Raw genomic sequence first — 16,325 nt, forward strand, 5'->3', positions numbered from 1 at the left:
ATCTAGTGGTTGGGTCAGGAAATCTCCACTATTCTGTAGTCCTACTTCTATTTTTTGGTTGTTGGGTGTCGACAGACACCCCATTTGGTGCATCATGTGACGTATCCCTCCTCCGGAAACTTCCTCCTTTGGTCGCCATCTTTAGATTCTTTATTTTTGTCTCTTTCCATCTTTTTGGTGGAAGCGGGTGAGTCGTTTGCGAATCCTGAAAACTCTTTGAGCTGCAAAACTACACCTACAGGCAAGAAACTTTTACTCTTGTGGTTGGGTTGAAGATGAGTTTCGAGTTGTAAACAGATTTAAGACCCACTGTCCTACTCGAGCTTCCTTGTTCTTTTGAATGTCTATGCAGTACTGTTTTGTGAATCTGTGTACTGATGACTACGTTGCTGCCATGCATATCTCTGTAAAGGTGTGTTTGCTGGAAAGGCAAAGGTTGGTCATTTCTTCCTTGCTGGATGTGCTCTTGGTGTGGAAGTCAGTCTTTCTCCTTCACTTATGTGACACAGCTGAATAGCATGTGAGATCCATCAGATCTTGTGCCCTTAATTACTGCTTTCCCTATATTATTGTCTGCAAAGGAGACAAATAGTTGTTTTGTCTTTCTACTGGACTGTTTGTTCAATGTAGTACATTATGGAATGTCTTGCGTCCATTGTGTGTAGTGCCTTTCCGTGTGCGCTCTTGGTTTTTGGAAAAAACGTGGAATTTGTATTGTTTGGTTAATGTGGAAGTGTGACACTACTTTGGGTAAGAATTGTGGATCTGTCCTCATGACAATCCAGTCCTTGTGTACCTGAAAGTATGGTTCCTGAAGCGCAGGTGCTTGTATCTCACTTACCCTCTGCAGAGATGTGATGGCCACCAGAAATGCTGTCTTTAGGTTGTACATCTTTAATGAGGCCTTGTGAAATTGGTTCAAATGGTGCATTCATTAATTGTGTGATTTTAGATTCCATGTGGGTGCAGGTAGTTTCCTCGGTGGAGCAATTCTTTTTGCCCCTTCTAGAAACACCTTTATTACTGGAGCTTTGAAGAAGCTTCTTTCTATGTAACCTCTTGTGTTAGCCACTGTTGCTGCTAAGTAACTTGCAGTATATCAGGTGTGTTAGGTATTTTAACACGGTTGCGTCCTTTGTGTTTTTCTTTAATGGTCATTTTTAAGACACCTAAGAGAGTACCTCTTCCATTTTGCTATGTAGCACTTTCTTGTTGTTGGCTTTCTTGCTTCTCTTAGAACAGCCATTCTAAGTCTTCAGGAGTTAGGCTGAAAGGCTCAAAGACTCTGGTTCTGGGTGTAGTACGCTTCCTTCTTTCATTCGTTGGTGCGTTGGAGACTACAAGAGAGTCTAAGGGCAGCTGTCCTTTAATATAAATAGGATCGGTAGGAGCTGATTTGCATTTTTCATCCACTCTAGATGTGATAATTATTGCCCTTATAGGATCCTTAAAGACCTTGTCTGTGTGTTTTAACATGCCTTTCAGCATTGGCAAGGTATGAGTAGTTCTTTGTGAGGAAGAAAGTGTCACAAATAGGAAATCCTTTTCTAAAGGCTCCTTGTGAAGTTCTACCCCCATGGTAATGCACAGCCCTATTAAGGAGCTCTAGATAACCAATGTCATCAGGTGGGGAAGGTCTGGAGGGATAAAAATCAGGGTCATTATCTGTATTTGGATCAGTGAGGTAATCTACCAAAGCATCAGTGTCCTGATCCTCATCCCCATCCACTTCATCCTGTGGGTCAGGTGTAATATGCCTTAGTGGTGAATTTATAGGTGTAATGAGCAAGTTAGGATTAGGAGGAGGAGAAAGAGGTGGAATATAAGGAGGAGACGGGTTAGTGCCCATATTATTATTTTTAGGAGGGGCATGATGGTCCTATCGCAAGTCAGTTTTCCGGTTCTTTGGAATGGTTGCTTGAATATGCCCAGTTTTAGGGTTTATAACCAGCTTTTTCTGTTTTGGGTCGAAAGCTGGCTTATCAGATGGGAGCTCTTTAGGGAGAGTGTCTTTGTCTTTCCGTGGAGATTTCGGCACCGAACGTTTCGGCTCCAAGCCCATAGGCGTCGATAATTTCGAGGGTTTCGGCTCCGAGTCCTTGGCCTTCAAGGATTTCAGCTCCGATTCTTTGGTTTTGGAGAATTTCGGCTCAGAGTCTTTGGCCTTGGAGGATTTCGGCTCCAAATCTTTGGCTTTAAGATGTCTCGACTCCGAGTCTTTGGACTTGGAAGGTTTCAGCTCCGAGCCTTTCAGCATCGAAGGTGGAATCTTCGGTCCCGAAAGTATCTTGCTCTTATGTTTCAAAGCCTTCTGCATCGGAGCGGTGCTGTTTCGAGCCCGAGCCAGAAGGGTTTTGTTTCTGTTTCGTAGCCGGGCTGGAGGGTGGGGCATCGGAAACATTTTGTCAGTGCCGACCTCAGCCCGAGGGCGAAGGAGGGACCAGAGCCTTTGCTTTCTGTGGAATGGGCACAGGGGGATCTGTACTCAGTGTACCCTGTCCCGCAGTGATATCTTCCTCTTCTTCCATGTCGGAGTCAGCTTCGGACACGGAGATCTGCTCTTCTTCCTCTGGCTCTGGAGCTGGAGGTTGGGTACCAGAATCCTCTCAGAATATGTCCGGAATCAATTCGCTCTGATGCTGCATTTCGTGGCGCCGAGCCCCAAAGATCACGAAGTGTCTTTTTCGATCGGAAGGATCGACACGCGTCGCAGTCCTTTTCGTCGTGCTCCTGAGACAAGCAGAGGTTGCAAACTTTGTGCAAGTCGGTGAGTGGAAATTTAGCACGACAGCCAGGACATCGTTTAAATGGAGTCCGTTCCATCGACTGCTAGCGCGGTCGGCATGGGTAGGCCAGACAGCCTGCCTCGAGTTTTCCGATGAAAAGCTTTCTGCAGTGAGACGATGCACGTCGAATGATGAATCGCACGTCAAAGGGGTCCGAAAACTGTACCGAACCGGAGCGCAGCAATACACATCCGAACCCGATGGCGGAAAGAACAATCTAAGGATGGAGTCGATGCCCATGCATGCTATCACCGAAAGGAGGAATCACCTACCTCGTGACTACAAGACTTCTTCGAACAAAAACAAAGTGCAAACAGCCGGACCCAACACCAGATGACGATCTATGCTAAAGCATATGATCTACAGCTCATATGCCTCAAACATACATTTTACTTAGTTGAGGCGTTTCACACAAACAATTTCCATTTTTCATCATCTCCTATCTGTCAATAGCTGTCCCTCATCGACAGAGTGGGGGGACCTTGAGTATGGTTCCATGACCAATGAGTAGGAGAGATAATGGACGTCATTTCTAGCTTGCCCTTTGCAACCCCTGGCACTGCTTTTGCGACCCCTTGCCTCTGAGATGGCAAAATCGGTGCCAAGAACATAGGAGCAGCTCGCTGTTTTAGTCGTTGGAGCTCTGCTCTCTTTGTTTACAGCACTTTTTTTTTTTACTACACTAATAGTGTATACTACATTATTATTATTGTAATAATAAATTGGGACCATGAGCTGGAACTAGGCGTTTGGTGGCAGCTAAGTTAAGTAGACAAAATACTTTTAAATGTATGTTGTGTGCATGTTTGCTGGTGAAAGTTTGACAGAGACAATGTGTATGTGAAAGTGTGATTATCTCTGCAACCATGTGTGTATTTGAGTTGGTGAATCAGTGACGAGTAGTTAGTGAGACCGAGTTTCAATAAGTGAGTATTAATAAAAATGAGTGAGAAAGAGAGACAGAGGGGACTGTATGTGAGTGAAAGTGGATGAATGAGAATGAATAAGAATGACGGTGAGGGAGTGTTAAAGTGAGAGCAACAATGAGTGAGTAATTGTGAGGGAGAATGAGTGAGAGTAATAGGGAGTGCAAATTATTGTGAGCATGAGTGAGTGAGACTAAAAGTGAATGTGAACAAGTTTGAATGAATGTGGGAGAATAAATGAGGGAAAATGAGTGAGCCTAAGTTAGAATAAGTGAGAGTGAGTGAGAATGGAAGAGTGCGAGAATGAGTGAGTGAATGGGAAAGTACGAGTGGGACATAAGCATGGTGATTAGGTAGCTTTAATGACAAAATTATGGCACAGGCATATTGCATGTAATTTTTGCATACAGGAGACTCAGGGCATATGAGGAGCACCCATAGAAAATTGCTGGCTGAATAATGGAGGTAAATTCTTGACATACAGGGTGTAGGAAACTGGGCATTTTGTTGCAGTTATCCCCCCACTTGTTTCCCCTTTTTAGCTACTAGATGCTGATTTTCAACTAACAGTTCACCGAGGCCTGCTAACCAGACCTCAGTGCCAGTGCTCCTTTCCCAAAACAAGGTGTTGACTATCTGTGCTACAACTGGCAAATGACTTTAGAACCCCTGTAAGCCCCTAGTAAATCGTACCTAGGTCATGGCTGCTAAAGAGGGTCTCAAAGGGCTGCAGCATATCTTATGCCGCCCTAAGGGACCCCACCCAAATTCCACACAGACTGCCATTGTAGGCTGCGTGACATGATGCAAACCATGTGTAGCAAATATGACATGACACTCTTGTGTGCCATGCCAAAGTCACTGCATTCAATATATGTAAGTCACCCCTACAGTAGGACTTTGAGCCCTAAGGCAGGGTGTATTATATTTTATGTGAGGAAATATCTGCATGAGCAGCTATGCCCCTGTCATTACTAGTTCTAATGCTAGATATTGCAAGTGTGCGGGACAGCAATCTTAAGGTATGTAGTGGGCACTGGTCAAAATGAGTTCCCCAGCTATATAATGGCTTCACTGAAACCTATGGTGTTTGGTGTCAAACATCTCGTATTAATAAACCCACAGTAATTCCAGTGAGAGTTTATTATTAAATGCACCCAGAGGGTATCTTAGAGGTACCCCTTAAACCCTACTAGCCTTCTAATGTGCTGGCTGACCGGTCCTGTCCAGCCTGCCACCACAAACAAGTTTCTGACCCCCAGGGATGAGAGCCTATGCTCTCAGGAGGTCAAGAACACTGCCTGCTCTGGACAGATGTGTTATCACCTCTTCCTCCAGGAAGGCTGATAAATCAGCATATCAAGGCAGGATGCTCAAAGGCCTGTGCCGCCTTTGATATGCGACTCAAGTCATCTCCAGACAGGGGAGATGCCACCTCCTGCCCTGAGCCATCTGGCACCAGGACAGGTGGGAAAATTAGCTATGCAGGAGGCGTCTTGCACTGCCAGGCTGGAAACACCTCTAGGGTGACCAGTCTGAGGAGAACACAAATTTAGAAATGCCATCATCTTGTGTGTGGTGGAATTAGGAACTTCAGGACAGGGTGATGCCCAATCCCCAAAGAAAGTGGTCAACTAGGGGGTGAAGTGACCCCAGTGGTAATTTGCCCATTGTCTACTACCCCTCACTCCCCTTAACACCCGTATATTGAGTATTTAGAGGACCCTCTAATACTAGGTCTTCAGATTTTGATGGATCAAGAGAAGGAGTGGACAAAGAAGAGTCCTAACACAAACGGAGGAGCAGCGACTGACTTGGAGCCAACCCTGTCAGCTTGCCTGCTGCCTTGCAATCAGGGAAGAAACAGGCTTGTCCTGCCGCTTTGCAGACTACAAGAAACACATTGGGCTGCCAGTGCGTCGCCAACCGTTAGAGAAACTCCCTTGGAGTAGAGGAGCTACTCTCCTGCAGCCAAAGGAACCAAAGAAGCAACGTCTGGTACACCGACCTACCGTTCTCCAGGACTACCGACGCAGCAGCCTCCAAGGAAGAAGCAGCCGTTCTCCCACAGGTCAGATCCGTCCTCCCTTCAAGTGTGGAGACGCCAGGACTGACTGGAACCGCACAACACCACTACCTGGGATACTGGAACCCTTGCAGCAGCCAAGGCTTAATGTATCCAGAACGGACACCAATGCTGAGGAAACCAGACCTGACGTTGAGGGACTTCAGGGACAGTGAGACCCACACCGAGCATGGCACAGCTGTACTGTTTGCCCCCCTTCTGCAAAACTGAAGCCAAAAAGTGAGCCTTCGACCGCCGTCACTCGACACCTCAAAGTACCATTGGACCCCCCCAGTCCCAGCTTGCAGCCTCTTTCCGACCGGACCATTCCCTATTAAAATGAATAGGATGCCTGACGCTGTAACACACTTCTGCACCTGGACTCTCCAGAGCCTCCTGAGGTAAGCTGCTACTAAGTGCCTGAATGCAATAGATGTTTTTCTCCCATAGGATAACATTACCGCAACCACAAATTGCACCATGTCAACTTTTAAAAACTGTACAAATTCATAACACCAAAAGTACTTACCTGATTCTGATGTTCTTGGTATCTAAATTCATATAAAAGTATGTCATTTTTATAATTTGGAGTTGGATTTCTTTATTGAGTATGTGTCTCATTTCTACTTTTGGGCGTGCAATAAATGCTTAGCACTACCCTCTGATATGCCTAACTGCTCGTCCACACTACCACAAAATAGAGCATATGGGTGTCATTTGTGCCTCTGTAATTCCTTTGGGGGTTGCCTGGATTCTTTACACAGTGTAACTCTTTTTGGTCCACTATATAAAGAGACAGCTACCTATGCAGGGGAACCAAGGCCACATTTTGTTAAAAAAATGGGGTAAACTCCTGAGGAGCGTATGCTTTCGCTGGCTAAGCACACCAAGAAATGGCTTCAATATTTGATAAGAGCCCTTTCAGAGCCTGTGGTTTTTTATAGAAACTTTATGTGAAAATTGTGCTTTAAATGCATTCTATGACCCAATTTTTTCCAAATGTTCTTAAGAGAAGATCCCCCTTGAGGCCTATTAAAAGAGGTCTGGTTCACTTGCAACATTTGTTTGCTACAAATCAAGGCAGTTATTACTCTCCATCACTTTCAAAGTCCCACATAGCCTGAGGTAGTGCAGGGTTGGGAAGACACAGCGGTGGATACGCTCCGGCACCAAAAGTCCCCGAAGCCAGTTTATCAGTTGCCAGTAACACCATAGTTGTGATTGGGCACCTGGAACGTCGATTTAAGTGTCTCAAAAGAACAAAAGGAGTCGCCCTCCAAAAGGTTCCCAACCGTCCCATTGCCCCTTTCCCCTCAGAGGGTCCAGGAAAATGGGCGCAGGGAAATAGTCATGCCCTCATTGGACCACAATGGTGCCCCCCTGAGGACCTATGATGAATGCCCCGAAGTTGATGTGCCCCTTTACACGTTGCCCATATAGCCCTCAGAATCGGGGGGCAGTGGGGAGGGACTTGATGTGAGGAGCAGATTGTGGCAACATGGCAAAAACATAATTGAACTGGGGAGCCATGACCATCCTGATCATCTCTTCCCCATAAGGATACCTGTAGGGCAGACCACTGGGTGAATTCCTGATCCATTCTGGCTAGAAGAGGTTGGATGTTGCCCTGCACCATATGCTGTAGACCCTTATGCTGTAGACCCTTATTTATTAACAGGCCTAGGTATTTCAAGCCCTTTGTCTTTCATGTGAAGTCATACGTGGCAAGGGAGGGATGACAGTGTGTCAGTGGAAGCATCTCCCTCTTGGTCCAATTAATCTCGTACCCCAAAAAGCCAAGAAGCTATCAATCAAGGAGATAAGATGTGCAACAGAAGCCCCCGGATCACTCAAAGATAACAGTGTATTGTATGCATAAGGAGGATCTTGCATTCGCCTGCCGGAATCTCTATGCCTTGCGTAAGGGGGGACTGGCAAATGGCAGTGGCCAAGGGCTCCAATGCTAATGAAAAAAGAGAGGGGATAATGGGCACCTCTGTCTCGTCCCAAGCACAATGGGGAAGGTATGAGACAAATGGCATCCGCAGTCAATCTGCACCATAGGGGAAGTGTACAGCCATCTTATCTTGGCCAAAATATTGGGGCCCAGACCCGCCCTGTCCAGTGTACGGAATAAGCACCCCCACTCCACCCTATCAAAAGTCTTCTCGGTGTCCAGGGATAGGAGGAGATTATCGTCCCTATCGCCAAGTACATGCCAGAGGAAGCTGGCCAGGAGGCGCATGTAATTGCGAGAGGAACAGCATGGCATGAAGCCCACCTGGGTATCGTGAATCCGGTTCGGCATGACCTGATGGAGGGTCGCCAGCACCTTCATATCTGCATTAAGAAGCAAAATGGGTCAGTAGTTCGCACAACAGGTAGAGTTTTTATTAGGCATCAAGTGGACTAATGAGCACTTTATTGTACTTCAGGTGCAGGGAAGCAGGACCCTCCAACTCCTTGAAGAGTTTATAAAGCAGGGGTACTCCAACACCTATGTTGATTTGATAGAACTCTAACAGGAAGCCATCATCCTCTGGAGCCTTGTTATTAGACATGTGCCCTTCTCACCCTCAACGAGTCAGAGACCGGCCTCCAAACAGGGTGGCTAAATGGATAGTTCTAAAAGAAAATGCTGTACCTTGTCGCAGTCAGCTGGAGCCTCCAAGCAATAAACGGCACAAAGGAAATGGGTCAATGCCTCTGTGAGCTCCACTGGGTGCGTTAGGAGTCATCCCATTTCCCCTCAGGTAGCCAAAATGGCATTGCTAGCCTTCCTCTGATGCAGCTGCACAGCTAGAAGCTTACCAGCTATTTCCCCCCCGCTCATAGTGCCGCTATTTAAGGCGATGCAAAAAGAACAATTGATGGACAGAATGCAGAACGATATACATTCACCCCAGTACAGAGATCTGAGCCTAAATCCATTGTTTTTTGCTCACCATGCCATTCCAGTTTGAACCCAGCCATATGCAAATCAGTCTTGACCCTTTGCCCAATTGGAACAGTCCAGCCCGGACTGCCAAGCCAAGTATTTAAACAACAAATTGTATACATGTCCCCCCAATCTCTCTAAAAAAGAGAGAGACTCATTGTCTGATCTCCGTAATGATGACAACATTGTTATACGTGAGGCAGACAAAGGGGGAAATGTTGTTATTTTAAATAAAGAGGACTACTTGGGCGAACTACTAAGGCAATTAAACAATGAAGTATGTTATGAGAAGTTGAGGGGTAATCCTATCCCTGAAATTGAAAACAACATAAATATACATTTAAGGGAATGGCATGAAATATGCCTTCTATCAGATAAGGAGTATCAGTATCTAAAAGTAAACAACTCAAGGTTTCCATGTATCTATTCACTTCCTAAAATTCACAAGACACTAATAAATCCCCCTGGAAGACCAATAATCTCCGGGAATGGTGGTCCAACAGAATGCCTAGCAGAATATGTGGACGGGTTTCTCCAACCTCATGTGAAAAATGTGCCATCTTATCTGAGAGATAGTGGTGATGTCTTGGATAAACTGGATGACTTTAACTGGGGCAGTGGTGATCTGTTACTTGTTACCATGGACGTTGAAAGTCTATATACATGTATCCAATTGAGAAATGGGTTGGAAGCCCTGAGATTTTTTCTGTACAGAAGGAGTACCAGCCACTTAGACCACACCCCAATGCTGATAGAAATGGCGGAACTGATTCTCACTAATAATGTCTTCTTGCATGATGGGACATGGTTTCTTCAGAAACAAGGAACAGCGATGGGCTCGAGGTTTGCTCCATCTTATGCAAACCTCTTCATGGGTTTGTATGAGGTGGAGCAAACCTTTGGAAGAGGAGCCCACAAGTGGCTGGACAAAATTATCTTCTATGGTCGTTATATTGATGACATTCTGATGATTTAGAATGGAAGTGTTGAAAGTCTTAAGGAATACCATGCCTATCTTAACAATAATAGATTTAATGTTAAGCTTACAATAGCTTATAGTGAAAAGGGGATTGATTTCCTTGACCTCAGTCTGTATATCAAACTCGGAAAAATTGAAAGTAAGATCTTTAAGAAACCCACGGCATGCAACAGTGTGCTGCATGCCTAGAGTTTTCATTCCCAGAACACCATTAATGCCATACCATATGGTGAGATGGTGCGAGCTCGAAGGAACTATAGCGAAGAAGCTGAGTTCTTACATACTGTTAATAACATCAAATCTAATTTTAAAGCTCGTGGTTATGAGAATATGTGTCTAGAGAAGGCATGGAAAAAGGTAAAGAAACTGGACAGAAAACAAACATTAAAAAGTAATGCTCAGAACAGGAATGATAAAAAGAAAGGCATGGAACCTAAGAAGAAAGTACTTTTTATAACACAGTACAATCAACATAGCAATCACATTTATAATGTACTAAAGAAGATCTGGTCTATGTTGAGTATGGATACAAATCTCTCTGATATTGTGCCATGCAAAGCTAAGGTGGTTTATCGAAAAGGCTTTACCATTAAACAGAAGCTTTGCCCTAGCTATTTAAAAACAACGAATATGGACAATACTCCGGTCACGTGGTTACCCAGTAAACCAAATGGTTTCTATGTGTGCGGTAATTGTTCAATATGTACAATAGGCAAAAACAGAACCATTGAATTCACGTATAATACCAGTAAGACATATAAAATCATGTGGTTTATTAATTGCAATACCACCTACTCTATTTACATCATAGGGTGTGCTTGTAGAAAGATCTATGTGGGCTGTAGTATACGCTGCCTTAAAGTGAGAATACAAGAGCACGTGTGAGCAATAAAAACCATGGATGAGAGATACTCGATTGCGATGCATATAAAGAATGACCATCCAGAGAGCAAAGATATCTGGTTCCTTGACATAGAACATTTGGCTGTAGGTGAAAGAGGAGGTAATAGAGAACTTTTCCTCCGTCAGAGAGAGGCCAGATGGATATGCATTTTGAGAACCATGCATCAGCGTTTGAACGTGAACTCAGAAATGCATTACTTCCTATAGGCATTTAAAAATATGATTGTTGGAACTAAAATGTGTGGGTATAATAATGGATGTGTGTCATTATCATTGATCAGAGATTATTACCTTGTTCAAACGATGGATTGTTGAACCACATCATGTGATTATATTATGAACAACAATATCCCTATGTTTAATATTATTCTTGACACATTTGTGAGAAGAGTAACCCCTGTGATGAAATAGACTAATTACTGTAGACACCTATAACGTAATTGTCAATAAGTATATGAACCACCAAATAACTGCCTTATGCACTTACATAATAATATTAATTAAAATTTTACACTTTAGGCAGCTTGTCTATGGACATTATTGAACAACATATAAATGTTGATTCCAGCAGTGGTGGCACTGTTTTAAGTTACTGGGCTTTAATACTCTGGCCATGTCATATAGCTGGTTGGGATCAATAAAAAGTGTAATTCTTTACATCACTGAGAAACATAGAGGTGTTGATTACAGCAGTGGTGACACCATTCTAATATGGCCGCCACTGGCTGACTAATATTTTTTAGATCTTAAGATTTGGGCATCGTTATAAAATATGGCCGCAACTGGCTGACTAATATTTATTAGATCTTAATATTCGGGTGTCGTTAGAAGAATAGCCAGTTCATGCAAAGAACCTTTTACATCTCACAGTTGGTTCAATTACTTCGCGTCTGGTAGTATGTTGTTATACAATGGGATTGGACCCTTGATTTAAGATCATACTGGGCGTGTTAGTTTTAAGTAAGAAGCCCGTCCAAGATGGCGGATCCATTTTGTGACATGTACTCGTTAGCGCATGCACCTATTTGGAAGCTTATTAGACCTTAACACTTGGGCGTTGTTATAAGAATAGCCAGTTTATGCAAAGAACTTTTTACATCTCACAGTTGGTTCAATTACTTCACGTCTGGTAGTATGTTGTTAATATGCAATGGGATTGGACCCTTGTTTTAAGATCACACCAGACTTGTTAGTTCTAAGTAAGAAGCCCATCCAAGATGGCGGATCCATGTTCGTGACGTGTAATCGTTAGCGCATGCGCCAATTTTGAAGCTTCAGCTTCAAAAGCCCGCGATTCGTCAATTTGTCTTGCTGGTGTAACATGGCGATAGAGGGACAGCTTCCCCGGGACTGATTTTACGGTAAATAAGGGCGTAAATGATTTAAGGTAGATCACAAAGCAATGGGTGGCTTTAAGCAAGACAAAACGGTCATTATCTGCTCTGTTAAGATATAGATCTAAACTGATCTTGATTTATGTATATTGCTATTTAGAACATTTATTCCCGAATAAGCAAATGAAGGAGAAGCATGCCCGCTATAATGGGCTTTCTTTCTGAGTGGTAATAGAATTGGAGCGGCTAACCACTAACTGTCAACTTTGTTGCTCGGGTTTGCGTTTACGACAAACAAAAATAGAACTGATTTGTAGGTTTGCCATGTGAAAGTAGATTTACAATGCATACTCCTTTGTTGCGCTAAATGAATGGCGTTTGCCTTGTTGGAGACTAGGTATATATGGATTTTGACATTTGTCAATAAGCAATTTAAGTAAGGAGAATTATGCACGTTGGAGCGGTCTCCGTGCTCATGGCCTTAACATTTGACGCGTGCTCACAGAACGCGAACGTCTATTTATACAGAGAAAATGATATTGTATAGCTTCTTTAATAATGTCTGAGCTTGGGGAGGAGCCTAGCGCGGGACCAAGATGGCTGCGTGAGCACAGAGCTCCCGCGACCCTCGTTCCCTCCGGCAACTATCCTGAAAAATCCTGTGTCAAATATCCGGAATATTGGAGATGAACCATTGCTGAGGCGAGCGTCGTTGTCCGGACTGAAATTGTGCACCGGAGACCGAAGTTGTGACAAGTGGAAGTTCGCGGCCTATCCCCGGGAGGTGCCCGGGTCTCGTGTTGGCATGGGCCCGGACACTAATTGAACAACAGCGGCCGTGTGTGGTGCAGACCATCGGATGGGGGCTGTTTTCACTTTCGTTTTCTTCTACAACTGCGTGCCTCGGCCCACGAGTGTCTTGGACAACAGTCGCCTGTAGCTCGGCCTGCACATGCTTGGGCTTGAATCGGGGTCCCGGATCCAGCGGACCTCGTGCCAATTGTGTGGCTGAGCGGCCTGTCTTTGACGCTGACTGTTCCGGTGTTGAGGATGTCAGCCAAATCGGAAGCCGACAAACAGAAGCCCAAGAATACCAGGCGGGGGGGCTACACTCAAACTAACAATATGGATCGCTATGCCCAGCAAAAGGGATCGCCAAGCGGACCGGGGAAGCCACAGGAATTACCGAGAGACAGCTCGGTCCCCGCACCGGAATTGACACTGCAAGACATCATGGGCGCCATTGAGGAGATGAAGTCCTCTATTGGGCAACAGTTCGAGACCCTGGCACACAAAGTGGACACTATCTCAGTTGACGTTAATTTGCTTCGCGCTGACCTGGGGAAAACTAATGAGAGAGTTAAATCATTGGACCAAAAAACCTCTAGCCTCACGGGGGACGTCTCTGATCTGCAAATAGAGGTCCGCACGCTGAGGACTACCAATGACCTCTTTGCCCGCAAGATGGAGGATTTTGAAGGCCGGGCGAGGCGCAATAACGTGAGCATTGTTGGCGTTCCGGAGAAATCGGAGGAGCAATCAGCGGACTTGTTTGTCGAGGACTTGGAGGTTAATCATTTGGCGCCTAAGGGCCTCAGCAAGTTCTTTGCGGTCGAGCGGGCCCACCGAGTCCCGGGTGGGAGGCCCAAGGTGGGAGCCCCCCCGAGACCGATCATCGCCAGGATCTTCAATTTCAGGGACCGCGATGCCATTCTGCAGGCGTCACGAGTGTCCGGACCAGTCACTTTCCAGAACACTGCAGTGAGTTTTTATCCTGACTTCACCCAGGCGGTGCAGAAGCAACGGCAGAGTTTCCTGGGGGTTAAGAGGAGGCTACGTGAGATGGGCCTGAAGTACGCCATGCTCTTCCCAGCCAAGTTGCGCGTCGAGTACGGAGAGCGAACCTTTTTCTTTGACTTGCCAGACGAGGTTGGGGAATGGCTCGACACATTGCCTCAGCGGCGGACTAGCGGGGATCATGCTGGCGGAGCGGAAGGTGGTCATGTCGCAAAAGAGTGAGGACTCCGGTGATTGAACATTCTGGCTAAGCTCAGGACAGTGGTTCGCTGATTTGTTTTCATTGCTAGCTATTGTCCGGGGGATGGCGAGGGTACAATGGGATCTCTTTCCTCCTACGGGGTTTCTTCTTGTAGATTAGCTTCTGCTAGGGCGACAGGCACACTGCAAGTTGGGGGGGCTTTTTAGGCTTACGCAGGGGTGCAGGGTGGGGGGTGGTATGGGTTTGTTGGAGTGTTTGTTGTTGTTTTTCATTTTGCAAGGTATCGCAATGCAAGTCTCGTGTGCTGTTCTCTGGGGGGGGCGGGGGTCTCTTGCCATTCTGTGATGGGGGTAGGGGTTTGAATATACTTAGTTGGAATGTTAATGGCTTGGGGGATCGTATTAAGCGGGGGATTGTTTTGCAATTTCTGAAGAGGTGCTCTCCTGACATAGTTTTGCTGCAGGAGACGCACCTGATAGGCAACACGTGTCATGCTCTCAATAGAAAGGGTTATAAATTTGTTGCGCACTCTGGGTTTTCCTCGGGATCTCGGGGGGCTGGAATACTCGTTAGGACCTCGCTGCCGTTTGAGATTGATTCTACTACTGTCGATGAGAGGGGGCGCTTTGTGGCTGTTGCGGGGAGGTGGGAGGGCAGGACACTGGTTTTGGTTTCTGTTTATGTCCCTCCTGGCCTGCAGACCGCCACATTTGCTGACTTGGGAGGGCTATGTTGGATCTCCCCGAGGGCGTGTTGTTGGTGGGTGGTGACTTTAATGCAGTTGGTTCCGGATTACTAGACAGACATCCGCCAAGGGACCCCGGGGGGGCGCAGAGATGGCTCCCAGATTTTATTGATACACTAGGTCTGGTTGACTGGTGGAGGCTGCTGCACCCCGCTCAGCGGCAGTACACTTTTCACTCTGGGGCGCACGGCAGTCTCTCTAGAATAGATTATGTTCTCACCTTGGCTGCCCAAGCTTCCTTGGTGTCCGAGGCTAGGCACATGGCTAGGGGCATCTCCGATCATTCGCCGGTGTGGATTTGTATGGATTTTGGCCGTGGAGCGGCAGGTAGGGTGGCTCCGATTAACCCCTGGTATTTCCGTGACCCTAGGACTCGTAGCGCGTTGCTGAAAGTGGTCGATCTCTACTTTTCGGAGAATCTTGGCTCGGTTACCTCCGCGGTGTCTTTGTGGGAAGCGTTTAAAACAGTACTGAGAGGGGAGGCCCTCTCCTTGATAGCGGATGTCAAACGTCGGAGGGATGCGGAGGTGGCGCAGATCGTTGTGGGAAGCGTTTAAAACAGTACTGAGAGGGGAGGCCCTCTCCTTGATAGCGGATGTCAAACGTCGGAGGGATGCGGAGGTGGCGCAGATCGAGGCTGAGATAGTGGTATTAGAGTCAGTCCTGGAAGACGAGGTTACGGCGGAAACACTGCATAAGTTGAGATTAAAACAGTCTGAATATAAAGCACTGGTGACAAACGCGGCTAAGGTTCTTAGCAGGGAACAACAAGGGCGATTGTATGATGTAGGTGACAAGGCTGGGAAATTAATAGCGTGGTTAGACAGAAAAGAACGAGTGAATAGAGTTGTGCCAGAAATAGTGACGGTCGGCGGGGATATTGTCACAGAACCCGACGGGATAGTCCAGTGTTTCCGCATGGTCTATACGTCCGTGTCGGCCAGGCCGGAGGAAGACTCGCACGAACTGCTGCGAGATATTGCCCTGCCTTGTCTCTCCGACGTAGACAGGGAAGACCTTGATGGTAACATCACCGCGGATGAGGTTGCAGTTGCTATCCGCTCGCTACACCCGGGCAAGGCCTCGGGCCCGAATGGATTGCCGATCGCGTTGTATAAACTCAGGCCGGATAAGATTGCTCCGCATTTGCGAGATATGTTTGTAGAGGCGCGGAAGCATGGGTGTCTCCCATTTGACCAACGTCTGGCGACAATAGTGATCATACACAAAGATGGCAAGCCCCGGAACAGATGTGGATCGTATAGGCCGATCTCCCTACTCAACGCTGAGCCAAAAATCCTCGCCAAACTGTTGGCTAACCGTTTGATCAGGGTCATTGGAGACTTGATCCACCCGGACCAATCCGGGTTTATCCCACACCGCAACACTGCGTTGAACCTCAGGCAACTCCATGGCGTGCTCGCGAGGGTTGGGACGCTGCGGGAGTCGGCCATCTTGGCGTCACTTGATGCCACGATGGCTTGCGACACTGTGGAATGGCCGTATCTGTGGGCAGCGCTCACAAAATTTGGCTTCGGACCGGGTTTTATAGGCTGGATTAGGCTACTCTATGAGGAACCTTTGGCTAAAATCGCGGTGAACGGTAGGGCGTCATCTCCGTTCGAGCTTAGGAGGGGCACCCGGCAGGGT

The 16,325-nt window shown here is 46.4% G+C and overlaps 1 protein-coding gene across 3 annotated transcripts in view; it reads right to left on the reverse strand.

Moving 5' to 3' along the window:
• Nucleotides 1-16,325, reverse strand: part of LOC146813789 (cap-specific mRNA (nucleoside-2'-O-)-methyltransferase 1-like) — a 944,292-nt gene that overhangs the window by 564,690 nt on the left and 363,277 nt on the right. The window lies entirely within an intron of this gene.

The sequence above is a fragment of the Triturus cristatus genome, chromosome 6 (assembly GCF_964204655.1).
Source record: "Triturus cristatus chromosome 6, aTriCri1.1, whole genome shotgun sequence".
Taxonomy (NCBI): Eukaryota; Metazoa; Chordata; class Amphibia; order Caudata; family Salamandridae; genus Triturus; species Triturus cristatus.